The sequence below is a fragment of the Pezoporus wallicus genome, unplaced genomic scaffold (genome assembly GCF_028554395.1).
Source record: "Pezoporus wallicus isolate ANWC-B61680 ecotype Strahan unplaced genomic scaffold, APGP_CSIRO_Pwel_v1 scaffold_6445, whole genome shotgun sequence".
NCBI classification, from domain to species: domain Eukaryota; kingdom Metazoa; phylum Chordata; class Aves; order Psittaciformes; family Psittacidae; genus Pezoporus; species Pezoporus wallicus.
The window spans coordinates 4,899,973-4,917,019 of NW_026641753.1; the positions used below are offsets into that span (position 1 = coordinate 4,899,973).

At 37.7% G+C, this 17,047-nt stretch overlaps 1 long non-coding RNA gene across 2 annotated transcripts in view; it reads right to left on the reverse strand.

The window, feature by feature from the left end:
• LOC130607767 (uncharacterized) overlaps positions 1-15,736 on the reverse strand; it is a 137,841-nt gene extending 122,105 nt beyond the window's left edge. For both annotated transcript variants that reach the window (XR_008974333.1, XR_008974334.1), the window contains exon 1: positions 15,669-15,736. This is a non-coding gene — a long non-coding RNA (uncharacterized LOC130607767). The remainder of the gene's footprint in view (positions 1-15,668) is intronic.
• Between the last annotated feature and the right edge of the window lie 1,311 nt (positions 15,737-17,047).

The following is a 17,047-nucleotide window of genomic DNA, read 5'->3' on the forward strand; positions in this document are numbered from 1 at the left end:
CTCCCTTGGGCATATTTAAGAGACAACTAAACAGTTAATTCCAGTAGGCATCCAAGAACTTAGTGTCCTGTATTGACTTAGTAATGACAGTAACAGCTGTAAACTAAGGCAATAAACCCTGCACTAACCTTGCACCAAACTTACTATAAGCTATTCATTTCCTGACTGAACTACAGTTTACCACCAAAACGATAACATACAGTCAAGCTCTTGCTTTGAGGAAAAGTTTCTCATCCCAATAACTTGAAGATATTTATACAACTCCTCTAGGAGAACAGAGGACATTTTTGAAAGAGCCTTAAGGCAATTTCATTTCAGTTAAAAAAGAACATTCATGTTATTTGACATTCTTGATTTCCACATAGCCCAAGACTGGCACAGGTCAATATGGGGGGGGGGGGACAAAACAAAAAGAAAAAAAAAGGAGAAAAGAAGATAGAGATTATGACTCCAAAGAATCTTCTCAGAGTCACCCACCCTATTTTTCAAAAATCTCATCAAAGGTACATTTATCCCCTTTTCCCTGTAACTGACACCATTTCCTTTGGTTCACCTGTTCTTACGACTTTCCTTTCTCAACTTACACTTAGCATTGGATCATGCTGATTTAACTGCACTTAAAACCCAAAAGAGGACCTTTCAGACTGGAGATCAATGCATTGATTTTTAGCATTTCTTACACACACACCCCCCCCCCCCATTACATCGGTTGGTATAATAAAAGACATTATCTTATCGCCCTGCAAACCTTGTCCTACTAAAGATCCTTTGTAACAGCAAAATATCATAGAATCATAGAATTGTTATGGCTGGAAAGGACTGTTAGGGCTGTGACAGGTTGGATCATCAAGTTCCAACCCCCCTGTTATGGGCAGGGACACCTCACACTAAACCATCTCACCCAAGGCCTCATCCAACCTGGTCTTGAACACTGCCAGGGACAGAGCATTCACAACCTCCCTGGGCAACCTATTCCAGTGCCTCACCACCCTCACAGGAAAGAATTTCCTCTTATATCCAATCTAAACTTCCCCTGTTTAAGTTTTAACCCATTACCCCTTGTCCTATCGCTACAGTCCCTAATGAAGAGTCCCTCCCCAGCACCCCTACAGGCCCCCTTCTGATACTGGAAGGCTGCTATCACTGGTGCGTTTCCCTGGAAAATGAGAGAGTGAAAAATCATAGAAATAGAATATATATATTATCTAGTCCCTTACCAACTTCTGCTATAGCATCATCCATTTGGCCACAGAACACCACGAAGGTAACTGGATTTTTGATCTCACAAATTCCAGTGGAAGGCTGTAGAACCTTACTACTAATTGATTTGAAACATCCTTCTGCTTCTTGTGAGACTTTGTATATGGACAATCTACTTATTTTTTGTATTTCATCAGTAACGCTCTGAGCTTATGTGCTATTCAGGAAAAGCAGTCATATCTTACAAGGCTAAAGGAATCAATTTCTAGTCTGTTTGCATAAGACTGCTCCACCCCATTTTATATGTCTTCCAGTTTGTATTCACCTGTATTGAGCATGGGAGACAAGTTATTAACTGTGTTCAAGGTTTTACCTCTGCACTTACTGTGAAATCAATTCTCAAAATCATATTTCTGGTAGGAATATTTTAATATGGCTTCATATCCCCTTAATACAGTGAAGAAACAATGGTGAAATACAGATTTTATTATGTTTTTTTTGTGTTACTTGCTTTCTACAGTGACCTTGGGCACATTATCTACTACTGGGTTGTAGCTCTGTGACAAGCACCAAGAAAATGCATAGCAAGTACTTGTGCCATTCAAGAAATGGTTCAATGACTGTACTCGAGCTCAGGGTTCTAACGTATGGCTACATCAGTTTTGGTCACTCAGGATTATTTCATTCGCCACATTCATTTTCCTCACTGCTTCTGATTTTCTTAGGGGAGGAAGAGAGAAAACAAAGAAAAAGTCTCACGAATTTAAAGACTAAGGATATGATATGCTATTTTGGAGAGCTTAGAAGAAGGCGAGGTTAAGGAGTAAACTTAATGTATCATTTTTAGTAGTCTATTTGAATAAAATTTAAATTAGATAAGATGCATACTAGAGTACTTTTGAACTGCAAGAAGCAGGACGCTATTGAACTTCTTCCTTGGCTTATTAAATTGCTAATAAAATAACAAAGGACAACTGCATCCTCATTTAAAACCATATTTAGTATGCAAATCACTAATATAGAGGTTTTGCAAAAGCTCTGATGCAAATTGTGTATCAACTTAAAGGGTATTTAAACGAAAAATGGTTTGGGTTTTAAGTACTTTAAAGCGTTTTACCCAACTTAGACATGTTATTTATTATAGCTATATAACATCATCTTTACACCTACAAGTGCTTTTAATGAATGCTGAAAATGTTTTCTGCATATCAAACATTTACACATCAAATACAAATGGTGAATGGGCATTCTGGTAGCAACATACATCAAGAAAGCACTGCAAAACTCTGACAGCAGCCTCATTATTTCAGAATCCCGGCTTGTGGCTCAGAAGACTAAAAGAACTGAAAATGCACCTGACAATTTATATTGTTATATATGGATATTTGGGTTTAGTAAGTTACAGTAATTCAAAGCAGGCTCCAAGCATAGTTCTCAAACATTTCTTGTTAGCTGTAAATAAATAGATGGCAATAGACCAAACAACACATATCTTGGTGATGTAGAAGCAGCATGCTAATACTCCCTGGGGAGGCTCTAGTGACCAGATGGCTGTGGCACAATTCTCTTTACTTCAGGAGGACAACTGTCCTTCTTGACAATACCACCACCAATTACACTGCAAGGTAAGAGTTTTCTGCACACACTTACAGGCAAATCAAAAAGAGAAATCTGAAAAATTCCCATTTCTAAGAACATCTCAAGTCTCAAACTTAACAATTACATGCCAAAAAGTAACTAAAAAGGACCATATGTTTTATTATAGGTTGGATCCTGGGCTGCATCAAAAGGAGAGTGACCAGCAGGTCAAAGGACGTGATCCTGCCCCTCTACTCTGCTCTCATGAGACCTCACCTGGAGTACTGTGTGCAGTTCTGGTGCCCTCAACATAAAAAGGACATGGAACTGTTGGAACAAGTCCAGAGGAGAGCCACAAGGATGATCAGGGGACTGAAGCACCTCCCATATGAAGACAGGCTGAGAAAGTTGGGGCTGTTCAGCCTGGAGAAGAGAAAGCTGTGTGGAGACTTCATAGCAGCCTTCCAGTATCTGAAGGGTGCCTATAGGGATGCTGGGGAGGGACTCTTCATTAGGGACTGTGACAGGACAAGGGGTAACGGGTTAAAACTTAAACAGGAGAAGTTTAGATCGGATATAAGGAGGAAATTCTTTCCTGTTAGGGTGGTGAGGCACTGGAATGGGTTGCCCAGGGAGGTTGTGAATGTTCCATCCCTGGCAGTGCTCAAGGCCAGGTTGGACAAAGCCTTGGGTGATATGCTTTAGTGTGAGGTGTCCCTGCCCATGGCAGGGGGTTGGAACTTGATGATCTTAAGGTCCTTTCCAGCCCTAACTATTCTATGATTCTATGATTTATGATGACTTAAGAACCCTCTGTAATCCAACACGGGGGGTGATAAAAAATAAAAATAATATAAAAAAAAACAACCAAACACATGCCATTCATCTGATCCCATGACATTTCTTTCATTTAAGGTCAAAACCTCATTATTTCAATATAATGAAATCTGAAACTAGACACTGGTTTCTATTTGCCTCTAACCTCAAATTCAGCTCAGAACATAAAATGAAATCGTAGCTTAATAGCCGTACTTCATACCAAATGCCAGAAAACAGGGATGACCAGGGAAGCAAACGCATGTCTGATTTTTAACATATTCAGTATTTGTTAGATTCTGAACTGAGTTTGGTTTGTTCTACTATGTTCAAAACTGTTTCCTTATCAAGTATCAGCTCCTTTACTACAATGATAACTATTTACAATCTGTTCACAGGTGTTATGCATGAACCTTTAAAGTTTATTTTCCAAGACAGAAAATATAGTACCTTTTTTTCTCATTAGAGAAACAATTACAAAATTGCAATAAAAAATTAATTTAAGATTAGATTAATCAATCTTAGACCTCAGACTACCTATTAGATTTCAATTTTATGTGACTGACCTGTAGGACCAGATCTATTTCCTGCTTCCTTTGCATATTTATCCGTTCCTGGATCAGGAAACGGATTTAGAATTTCTCAGAAAATATGGGCTATATGCACACACAAATGTATGAGAAACTTAAGGAGATAAAATTTATTAACCATTTCCAGTAATAGACATTAATAGACATGATGGATTATATGACTACTACTAATAACAATGAACTATAAACTGATGCCACATTTCTTAATGTCATTTTACTTAATTCCTGGCTTCCACTTAAGAGTGGCAACAGATGACAGAACACAGGAGCCTAATAGGACAGTGACAAAAGAAATACTGATTTTTTTTTTTTTTATCTGACAACTGAGGAGGATCTAAGCACTTAGGAAGAACTTGAGCAACTTCAAGGCCATCTGGGAAACACACACTTAAAAAACCCAACCAAACACAAAAAACCCGAACAAATAAAACTCCCTACATCACGACAACCCTACTTGGGGTAGGTTGGGGTTTTGTAAGGTAATCAACCAGTCAACATTTGCAATCTTTCCCATAGGGAAATAAGTATTTCTGCAAGAGGGTATGTATAACATATATAGCAGATACGTAAATATAATGTATCTGCTGATCTTTTAAAGCCTTTATTGACAAAGAATATTTAAATAATGCTTCAAGCAGCAACTTCTTTGTGTGCTAAGAATGACTTCTCCAGTCTATGCATTCAATTAATTTACTAGTGGTAAAGAAATGATTCAAGAAACCATCAACTACTCTAAACAGCTCCTCAGAGCTGTCACTTTTCCTTCACTCCTCAGTCTTTGGCTACTTGTGTGCGTGTGCCCCCAGTCCATGATGTTAACGTATATTGCAAGACTTACAAAAATGCTTCAATCACTGTGTTCCTGAGCTCCCTGGGAAAGAATGATACAGGAGAGCAAATGGAGCCAAGGAGACAGAGTTCACAAATTAAATTAGCAGGTATTTTAAAACTGTAATGTAATTATATACTATGGAGCTTCAAAGCTCTATACTCATGTTATCTTTCCCACTCTCCTATAAAATACATTTAACAGTAAAAGTCAGGGAGCCCTAATCCCAAGTATGCTAGATTTTAAATAACCCATTGATATAGGATGACTAATCTCTATAGCTAAGTAGTATTGATTTCAATCTCTATAGCTAAGTAGTAAAAAAGGGGATTAGCAACACCCAACCAAACACACACTGTGTCCTCGTGCTCAGTTACCCATTCATTTACGACTGGTTCAACTTTGGCAGCTTTCATTATTGCTGTCTGAAAATTCTGCACACCCAAAGCTGCATGCTCCCTCTGCCCCTCCAAATCATAATACTTCTGTTACCTCTCCCAACAGCAACTTCTTCTGCATTAGAAATTCATGAGGGCCAAAATAATATGAAAATGAAAGTGTTAACTATGTATTTATGTAAGAATTCTTGCTGTGAGCAGTTCAGGGTGTGGGGCTTTACCTTTACTATTTCTAGCAGTAGCTAGGTTTTCCAGGTGGAAAGATAATGCTACAAAGCAGTGCGACAAGGGTCACACAGCCAGTATCTGACTTCTTGGTGTAAATCCTTAAGATGTGCATGTCTGGGGAGATACCTATTTGACAAACAGCATCTACTCCCATCTGACTGCACTTAACTTGGCTGGTTTACATGAGTTCAGCAGCCAGTGCCAAAGGTATTTTCTTAGGCATAATGAGACAAAGAAATGCCATACAGAATCACTATCTACATTCTTTGAATACAAGCAAGTCTCATTTTCACAGAATAGAGTGAAAAAACACACAGAGAGAAAATATAGATGATAGCTGCTCTCACAGTGTCAGCTAAATACTATGGGCTAAACCCTGTTTTACCCAGGGATTAATTAGTGAGGTATTTAACTCATATTGAAGAGTCTGCTCCAATCTCAAGGAAGAGAATAGAGGCCTTGCATAAATGAGAATGACATACTTAAAAAGAGTTGTGAGGTGCCATTTAAGAACTTAAATTTTAGGGACCATTTTTTCTTTTCAGTGACACGCACTGAAATTCATGATCACTTACAATACAGATAACCTTCCAACAAAAGAATGTGAAACCAATAAAGGGAACATAAAGGCCACTGTCAAAATAAAACAAAAAAAAATAATGCAAATCTTACACTGATGAACTATGCACTGCAGGATATATAAATAAAATTATACAGAGAGCCAATATACCTTCATACTGATGAAAGAAATTTTTAATGATAAATCAGAAACCCTGAAAAGACACTTCCATGAGTAGCTCATTTTTTACTAGTTTCCTGTTGTTCTCATACACCACAGCCCACCGCACATCCTTTAAGAAGTAAGTAATTTTCAGTACTGAAAACACTGTGTCATTGTTCCAGACCAATAACTAAGGAATGCTTAGATTAGATGCTACTTTAATGATTCCTTAAAGAGATATATTTTCACTGTGGGTAATAATAATTTGAAACTTTGTTTAATTTGTTTCAGCTTACATTCATGTATCACATGAGAACTCTTAGCTGCTTTCCTGAAGCATTTATGTAAAATCAGCTTTGTGGAACAATAACTAAGATTTTTTTTTTTTTTTAATTTTAAAACTCATGAGTTAACAGCACTTATAAACGAGAGCAGTAGAAACTAATGCACAAAGTGCTACAATTGCTTGCATGACCTGCATGCAATTCAGGTCTAAGAACTGATTACTATAGCAAACTGAAAAATCCAGTAATTTACTGACAAGGAATAAGCCACATTAGCTGATACATTCTGAAAAGACATGTGTCTGTTGCGCTCACAGTCATATTAACATTTGGGTATGAAAATAAGAACAGCTTCTCATCACAACAGCAAATGAAACCCTCAAAATATCTGACAGCTAGTTCTCAAACATTTCACTGCTCCTAGTTCCATGTATTATCTCACAATCAAAGTGAATGCAGCATGCATTTTGCTATCCTTGTCATACATGCTCAGATCCACACAGACATACACTCTAGTAATTCTAAATTGTATGTAATATTCAGAATGTTAGGAATTGCTTCTATGCTTTTAATTACTAAACCAGTAAAACTCAAAATAGTAAAATACTCATTATTATTTTCATATATTATACAATTGTGTCCACATTAAATGGTCAAAGAGAATGAGAACATTTTGCTTTTAATTGAAGAAAGACTGAAGAACAGAAGGCAATTCCAAGACTTCTGAGTGCTAGCATGGCTAATAACCCACATTCACCTGGAAAGTGTGCTTTAGTAATGCAGGAATTCACTTTCCAATAACTGAAATTTTACGAAGATCAGATTATGCACAGTGCAGTGACACTGTGGCATCAGCAAAACTTCTGCCAGCAATTTTTTGTCCCTCTGTTAAAGCAGCCTATTTTAGAAGTGTATTTTACTAAGCATCAAGAATATGAGGACTACTTCAAATCCCCATTAGGTGTATTATTTTGGCAGAGAAGAGCTGTGAAATAGACTTCATATTGATATGTTTGACTGGAGAACCCACTCAACTAGCATGTTCAAAGACAACTTTTGGTTTAAAATCTTGGAATCTGATCCTGAAGATGTTCCTCTCATCAACAGTGCTCAATAGTACAAAAATACACAGAACAACTTAGAACATTAAATGGAAACAGAGCAATTTTCTTGAAGCGAGTCTTGCGAATACTTCAAAGCTGCACCTCAATCTCACCCAACACCACTCCTAACTTATCTAATTTGATAGGTCACGCATGTAACATACTTACTGTAACAGTAGTGTCTGATTTAACACAACATAATAAAAAGGCAGTGAGTCAAATGTTTCTAAGATGTTTGCTTGTAATGAGGTAAATGCAGACAAATATTAAAGCTTTATACATAGCAGTGTTTTGTTTCATGGTTTTGAAAATGTAAAGGTCTTTGATTCTAACCGAAGCTTACAAAAGCTGAGTTATTTTATTAAAAATAAAAAAAATACATCCACAAGGCCTTTTAAAAGAGATTATCGATTTTTATTTAATAATTATGAACATACCATGTCATAAATCAAATATTTTTGTACCTTTTAAGCCACAATGTAATAATATGGTATAGTTGGCCTCATCTAGGAACTGGTGATGACATTTTAACTTTACCACTAGATAACTTGGGTTTGCTTCCTGAAGTGCTGCCATATCATACTTTTAGCATAAGGAATACCTTTAGATATATTTCTTAATTTCATTTATTCTAGTTAAGGGGCTATTTCTTTACCAGACAACAGCTAGTTTCACATTTGTCATGCACTCTAATAGCAAATGGGTGCTATGTCTCCCCATCCATATTCTCTCTTCACAGGAGAAAGAAATTTGTTCTTATCCCCAGCTACAAGAATTGACTAGTTCAAGTTGTATTTTTAGCTCCTAATTTGTCCAGTTCAATCCCTGATCTGTCACTAAAGATAGCCAGCATGGCTTCACTAGGGGAAAATCCTGCCTGAACAATTTGGTGGCCTTCTATGATGGGGCTACAGAAATGATGGACAGGGGCAGAGCAGTTGATGTCATCTACCTGGACTTGTGCAAAGCGTTTGACACTGTCCCACAGGACATCCTTGACTCTAAATTGGAGAGACATCAATTTGATGGATGGACCACTCGGTGGATAAAGAACTGGCTGGATGGCCACACACAAAGAGTTGTGGTCAATGGCTCAATGTCCGGCTGGAGACCAGTAACGAGTGGCGTCCCTCAAGGATCGGTGTTGGGAGCGGTCTTGTTTAACATCTTTGTTGCTGACATGGACAGTGGGATTGAGTGGCCCTCAGCAAGTCTGCCCATGACACCAAGCTGTGTGGTTCGGTCGATACGCTGGAGGGAAGGAATGTCATCCAGAGGGACCTTGACACACTTGTGAGGTGGGCTGATGCCAACCTCATGAAGTTTAACCATGCCAAGTGCAAGGTCCTACACCTGGGTCGGAGCAATCCCGGGCACAGCTACAGGTTGGGCAGAGAAGAGATTCAGAGCAGCCCTGTGGAGAAGGACTTGGGGGTGTCGGTTGATGAGAAAATGAACATGAGCCAGCTTCAGTGTGCGCTTGCAGCCCAGAAAGCCAACCGTATCCTGGGCTGCATCAAAAGGAGAGTGACCAGCAGGTCCAAGGAGGTGATCCTGCCCCTCTACTCTGCTGTCATGAGACCTCACTTGGACTACTGTGTGCAGTTCTGGTGCCCTCAACATAAAAAGGACATGGAACTGTTGGAACAAGTCCAGAGAAGGGCCACGAGGATGATCAGGGGACTGGAGCACCTCCCATATGAAGACAGGCCAAGGAAGTTGGGGCTGTTCAGCCTGGAGAAGAGAAGGCTGCATGGAGACCTCATAGCAGCCTTGCAGTATCTGAAGAGGGCCTATAGGGATGCTGGAGAGGGACTCTTCATTAGAGACTGTAGTGATAGGACAAGGGGTAACGGGTTCAAACTTAAACAGGGGAAGTTTAGATTGGATGTAAGAAGGAAATTTTTTCCTGTTAGGGTGGTCAGGCACTGGAATAGGTTGGCCAGGGAGGTTGTGAATGCTCCGTCCCTGGCAGTGTTCAAGACCAGGTTGGACGAGGCCTTGGGTGATATGATTTAGCGTAAGGTGTCCCTGTCTATGGCAGGGGGGTTGGAACTAGATGATCTTAAGGTCCTTTCCAGCCCTAACTATTCTATGATTCTATATTGGCTAGTACATCAAGGCAAAAATAAAACATTAACAGCATGAACCTATAGCAGAAAAGATGACCTTGCCTAACGTTAATACCATCAATATTGGTATTAGAGAGGTCTTCTGTATGATCCAAAAGTGTGATGAGCCTCTCACATCTTAATATTAGATTTAACTAAGGGACAGGACAGCCTTTCAAACAAAATACTTTCTCTTCTGCCAAAAATTTTTCCTTCCTACTAATTTAGGATTGCAGTTACATTTTTTCAAGTTGCCACTATTTAAGCTACCCTGATGAACTAATTTCATTTCTCATTACTAAAGAGAAAATTGGGAAGAAAGAATAAATGTTCTGGTTAGTATGATTTACAGTTAACAACAACTGAAATTACAGAATATATTTTCCTAGTTTAGATATGAGCAAGTTCTTTTTTTCCTCTAAAAGAAAATGATGTTATTGGGAGGTTTGGGTTGGTTTTGTGGTTGTTTTTTTTCAATTTGTTTTGGATTACGAAAAAATCTTTGCTGCTAATTGGAAGATCACTTCCTCAGCAGAACACAAGTGTAGCATACATCACTTGTGTCAAGTGACTTCACAGTTTCTCAGTTCTAGAAGTACTTCATGGGCTAATGAAATAGACTCTTGGGATACTTTGCAAAATAGAAAACAAATATTCACTGCTAAATTTGTGTGTGTATATACATGTATATAATTACAATATTCTCCAAGACTTCAATTTTAATTAGATTTATCAACAGGATTTCAGGCAATATCTCTCCCCCGAGCTTGTCTTTACTAAAGATTACATAAGAACATCAAATAAGAGCAGATAATGTCTCTGAGCTAAAAAACAGGTATACATGACGTTTTGCATGGCTCAAACTGCTCTAGAGGAAAACATACAGAAGCATTACCAAAACCCTGACTTGTAGCTTCAACATAAGTTCCAAGCAATGAGGTGTTCACCAGGTAGTGAAAGACATGGGTACCTGGTATCAGCTCAACTAGACATATGACAAACATTTAATAGCGTTAAGGAGAACAACTTTTGACTGCTTTATTAATCTTTTTATTCAAAATGCCAGCTGCATGAGTTATATTTTACTAATACCTCTTATGCCTCTAAAAATAATACAAATTGTGCACAACCATGTTTCAAAACTGGATGAACTCAATCACATCGTTCTGGGAAAATAATTTCTGGATAGTTTAGATGATTTTCACCAGATAAGTAGACATAAAAATTTAATACCTTGCAGCACTTGTTTCTGCACAGAGAAAAAAACAGGATCTGCTGTAGCTAAATATGGGATACATTTGTAATAATACAATCACTATACCATCACTTTAAATGTCAGTATTGATATTCAGCATGATTTCCTATGTATGATGGCTCAAGTCAATTATAATGACAGATAGCATCCTACTGGCTTATCTGATTACCTCTGACCTTTTAACAGCTGCAGAAAGCCAAAACAGCCTGAAAGAAGAACTCATGCATATATGACACAAAGCTGAAATATCATCTCTGAGCCACAGTCAAGAACACATTGAATGTCAGCAGATTTCTGACAAATCCTATAGCAAATAATTTCTTGGATGGTTTGGCACCACAACAGCCTGTCATTTATTACAGCTGAGTACTGACAGGAGACAAACTTGATTAATTTTATATCAATACATGATAAGAAAGTCATTACAACACATTTCATTTTAAAAACTCAGACTCCACTCCCAAAGTAACCATTCATTTTAATTATTTTTTCTTTTATCAGAAGCTTGGTTAGATAACTTAAGGCTGCATGGATTTCATAGGGAAATATTATGTGTGATAGAGTATATAAAAAAAGTAAAGCACATTGTTCGAACAACAGATTACTAACCAGCTAGTCTAAGAAATCTCTCACTGCTCAGGTATCCTTGTCCAATCCTCAGAGATAACTAGTCATGAAGTAGTCTGATAACTACTCAAAAACTTATCTTTGTGCTGCCAAAAAAAAAACCATAACCGCCCAACACAATTACCTACAGAAATTAACATACTAGATCTCAAATATTTTCCTGTGTTTTAACTAGAAGTAGTAAAAAAGTAGAACTAGAAAGAAATAAAGTGAGTTTTAGTATGTATTTCCAGTGTAATATAATCTTCATTATCTTACAGCTTGGAAGTACCTGCAGTATGCTGATTTGTGTATTTATAACAGACCTTATCTTTACCCTACAGCATTATATGACAAAATCAGAAAACATATTCATTCCCTAGAGTTAACGAAAATCTGTAAAGTCCCCACATAATGCATCCCCATACCCCACTCCCAACTGTTACTCTGAAAAAGCCATCCCAAATGTAGCCGCATCTGCTTTTGACAATAAACTGGCATTAACTCAAGTAATCTTTGTAACCTTTAATTAAATTCCATGGAATTCTCCTTCAAACTGGTAATGTTGGTTAGAACCTGTTTTAATTCTCTCTCTCAAAAAAGAACAAAACAAAACCAAAACCCCTCTTACCTCATCACCATTACCAGAATGATACAACAGCAGTTCCACAATTAAGTCAAAACTTCAGCTGTACTTCCAGAACCACCACAGCTATCACTATCTTTATCTGGAACACAGTTTCACCCCTTAGAAATCAGTGACACCATAAGTTACCTCTACTGGGAGTAAACCCGGAGAATCAAAAGTACAATAAAACTCAGTGGTTACATTTATAGACAAATAAACTTTAAAGAAGAAAAAAAAAAAGAATCAATTAACTCCTAAAATTTTGCAATACAACTACATTTTTAATATCTGTAAAACTGAGAACAATACAGAGAAAAGAAAAATATCTATAGATTTTGGAAAGAGAATGTATATTTTTATCTACAAAGGAACTGTTACAAAAGAAATTTAACACAGATGGTTGCAAAGGTCAGACTAAGAGGGCAGAAACCTTTTGGGGCCTGTCAACACTTTTGACAAATTTAATTATTCCCAAAACAGAGAAGTTTTTGACGCTATGGAAAAGTTAAGGAAGAGAATAAGGTTTATGCTGAATTTATAAGTGGGAGACAGAATAGAGGAACAGATAGATGCTGTGCTTCCCATCACCTGTGGCAATAAGCCTCAGTGTGACTGTCAGCACGTTTACTGTCTTTTGTCCAATGAGTACATCGGTTTTAGCAGAGGAAAGTCAAAGCAACAAGGCGGAGTTGCCTACAGCTTGAGGCAAAGGACTGTTGAAAGGAGGGAGCCTCAAAAGGTAAGAGAAAAAGAAAAAGACCTCTTCTATGGACTCAGAGGTATCTGTGTGGCACAAGCCAGAAAGCCACTGAACTGAGTGAACTTGAGCTGAGGGCAAAGGTCTTTTCAAGTACTGGGATAAATCAGGATTCAAAACCTTTTTGCTTATATTGTCTTACCTATTGACTTCTACTTGCCCATAGAAACTAATTATGCTAGTTCATGCTGTAAAGCAAAAGTTGTTATTTCTCGGTTGCTTGCTTCAATTTAAAATCCTTTCTGATCTCTCTGGAAGCTCATTTTAAAAAAGGCTTGCCCAGGTCCTCTTAAAGGTCCCATCACACCCACACATCATGATCTCACCCTCAGTGGCACCAGCTGCACATTTCCTAGGGCTCTGGCAACCCAAGCGTATTATTGCCTTACCCCAAGGACTCTGCCCAGGCCTACAGCATTCCCACAGTAAAAATAATGACACCTGATCCAACGGAATGGAGACCTTTTCTCCAATGAGTTTCAGAAAACTCAATATTTAAGAGATGAAAGAATGCAATTAGGATAGTAATACATATCAAACAATGTTAATAACCTTTATAAGCAGAGAGAATACCCAGTTTATTCAGCTATCATAAAACAAATATTAAACATATATTGGGAAAAAGAAGACATGTTATTTCAGTTCAGAAAAGCAATTAGAAAGTGAACAGAATGGCTTGGCAGCTGCACAATAATCCCCTCCAACATCTCAAACAGCCCACACTGGTGCAAGGCCCTCTACCCAGCATCACCAGAAAAGAATACTGCTGCAATCAGTGGAATATATCCAATTTACTTCAGGTGTTTCTACTACAGAGGAATCAAACCAGTAATAACATAAGTTTTAAGTGAAAATGTGTGATATTCACATATTCCACCTACAAACAGTAACTGAGAGGAACGTGACAGAACCTGTTACTGTATTCCTTCAATAAGCACCACCAGAAGTTACTGACTCGGGAGACCCAACACAGTCAGTACATGTCTGCAAGAGCACAGCAGTCTCTCCTGTGAAATGCACTACAGAAAAGGACTTCTATTTGTAAAGCATCAGATACATGCCATAACACCTATTACTACAGAAAAGTCAATTAATGTGCAATCCAAACCTTGCTTTAGAGTATTATCTGCATGCAGAATAAAGTCAGTAGCAGTAAGAGCATGCTAGTTCCCTGAAGAAGTGGAGAAAATGAGGATGATTAAATCAATACTATGACAATTAAAGTTTTCCTATTATCCTACTAGTCAACTCAGTAAACACCTATTGTGCAGGGAGGTAATGTATTGGAAACAGGCTAATTAGGGGAGAACAGACCAGTTAGTGGCTTCCTAGGAAGCCAATACTACTGCATAGTCCAAGAGATGCTTTACAAAAGAAATGCCTGTAAACCTGGCTATCAGATATCCTATACAGCACCATTTTTATGCTTATGCTTACAGTAGTGCTTTCATTTAAAACCGTCAAGTGCTTCCACTTCAGTTTAGAAGCCAAATTTGTATATTAGATACTGTCTATGAAGCATTTGGGAGCCAGTTATTTTTTTGAGGACAAATGAAACAAGGAGTTGAGCATGTAAGTTTTTAATTGTAATGCTAAAGCCTGCCAACTTAATTTTCACATCGAATACTGAGGTGTTCAAAAAAGGGTAAATCCTAAAAGTACAACTAAGGTGGAAAACAGAAAAAGGGTCCCAAAGTGCCCAAACTGACCTCATTCTCTTTAATAAACTGGTCTTTAGCTGCCAATAAAGTCTTCAAGCTTCCACAGAAGATACCTTCTCTTGTGCTTTTAAATCAGAAACCACAAGATGCTTTGCAAAAAAATTGTTAAGGTTCTTTTCAAACTCAGATGGTGACGCTTTACAGTAACTGGACTTAATTTAATGCTCAATTAAATATTAATTGCTTGGTGACACTACTCATAATCATCAAACTAGTTAATGTTTATTAATAACCATTTCTGATAGAGTATAGCACCACAGATCTCTTGAAAAGACAAAAATAAATTAGACATAGTTCCCAGCTGAACAATCCATGAAATATATTTCCCTTGCTTTAGGGCTCCGGTGACTTTAAGATATTTTATATTTTAAACCAAATAAAATACATGTAATATACCACAGAGATTAGGATAGAAACATCACACAGAACTTGAAATCACTGACAGCATTAGTGGGGCTACAGACAGACTCACCTTAGTTACTGCTATCTCAAGACAAAGACTTAAGTCTTCAGATATACAGGACTTTGGTTCCATTACAGAAAACAGAGACCAGCATTTGGATATTAGACTATTTCTTTTCAAACAGACCCTTTTAATATTTTTAATCAGATGTGTGGTTACCCAGATTCACTGCAACAAAAAAGAGAGCTATTTATTTCATCATACCTTTCTCCATTCTCATTCCTATCTTAAAAAATACTGGAAGTCACTTCAGTGCAAATGCTATAAATCATCAAGCAATTGCTACCTCACAGTAACTTTTAATATTATCAGACACTTGCAACATCCCCATCTTAAATTAGCAAAGCTATTCTCTGACAGCCAGACATTTTAATACTCACCTTGCTAGCAGCACTCTTTCCTCATACGTTGCTCCCATAACAAACCTAAATCCAACTCCTAACCCTCTAGAGGTAACTTCTTCCCTTTCTGCCTTCTGGGCATTAGGTTTTCACAGCAGCTGATTGTAATTCATAACTTGATGTTAATGGGGGTGGGAGAGTAATTAAGCCCTTCATCATTCCCTCTTGACCAGCTGCCTTTAGGTCATGCGTTTAGAACTATAGAGATCAGGCATTACTAGAAAACCAGAATATAGTATATAAACACTTGAAACATGGGTTAAGTATGTGAACACAATCAACACAGAAAATTTAAACTACTGCCACACAGAGCAAGTTTTTTACTCTAGGCAATATGAGTGGGTTGTTTCATTTTTTTCACTTTTTCATTTTGGTCAGGGGGCCTGAGGTGATGACCTTCTACTATCAGAACCTCACAGAAAGCTAATTGTGGCTTTGAGCAATTCACTTCCTGTAGGAGTGTATGTATTTGTAACGTGTAGGTACAAGAGGAGGTCATTGATTACTCTCTGGAGAAAAATCATAGAACTCAATAGACCAGCAAGAGGAAATCCAAATCAAACATCAGCTGCTCTAGTCATTCTAAGGCATAGCTTTGTCAGGAGCAGGGTTGATTGGTTTTGGTTTTTTTGTTTCTCCCTTCACCCCCCATTCTTGTTGCACCACCAAGGTGAGAAATAAGTCTAACAGTTACCAAGAAGTTTGCTTTCTAACTGCTCTCCTCTGGCTCTACTACATTTAGTAAGAGTTGCTAGAGAGACCACCATGTGCAGTTGTCTTAAGTGACCTATGCATTTGATATCTTGTTCGGATGAGCAAGTGTGTACTGCTAGGATCATCTATAGCAAGTTCACATGGTGCAAATATGGCACAGTCAGTTCCAGGTGCAGATCAACAAAACTAGAGCAACACAGGGTATAGAAGATAGAAGTTAGTCCTGAGTCTGTTTGGTAGTTGAAAGAGAAATGTCCATTCTTCTGCCTACAGCACATACCTGCTTTAATGCATAACCAGCTACCATCATTGTACTTTTCATCTTACCGTTTGGTACTCCAGCAGCCTTTAGTATGAGAATGATACATTTTCTGTTGGAATCCTTTTCTAAGTCATGTTTCCTCTGGTCCTTCTAGTAATTAAAATAATCCCACTCTCACATTCTACTGTGAGCAAACTTTCTTCAGTTTTAATTACTGGCTTTAAATCACTTCCAAATGACAAAATTAAATTTTATGTAATAAATCAATCATTTTATGAAATTCACATCTAACCCAGTAAATCATACTCAAACTTTTACCCTTTTCCAGAATTCATTTAGTAAAGTTTACTTATGAAATCATATTCTCATCTATTTTTGGTAT